Below are 252 nucleotides of genomic sequence, written 5' to 3'. Positions count from 1 at the left end.
ATGTAAATGATTACGTAATAATTAACGTGCGCGGATGCCGTAATAGTCGTTTACACACACGACTACACACGAAAATACGACGATCCGATAATGTAACCTAGGTACAGGTACAGTACACCCGAAACAAACCTAGCAACAGTTACTAAGCACGTCGAGACATGTCTCGACAAGTCCACTGCAATACACGAGCACAGTTAGTAACAACATTTAAACTGAACTGTTTTTATTAAAGCTCCACGTTGGGTTGCCACT

The sequence above is a fragment of the Papilio xuthus genome, unplaced genomic scaffold (assembly GCF_000836235.2).
Source record: "Papilio xuthus unplaced genomic scaffold, Pxut_1.1 DF829996.1, whole genome shotgun sequence".
Taxonomy (NCBI): Eukaryota; Metazoa; Arthropoda; class Insecta; order Lepidoptera; family Papilionidae; genus Papilio; species Papilio xuthus.
This window is presented reverse-complemented; position numbering follows the sequence as displayed.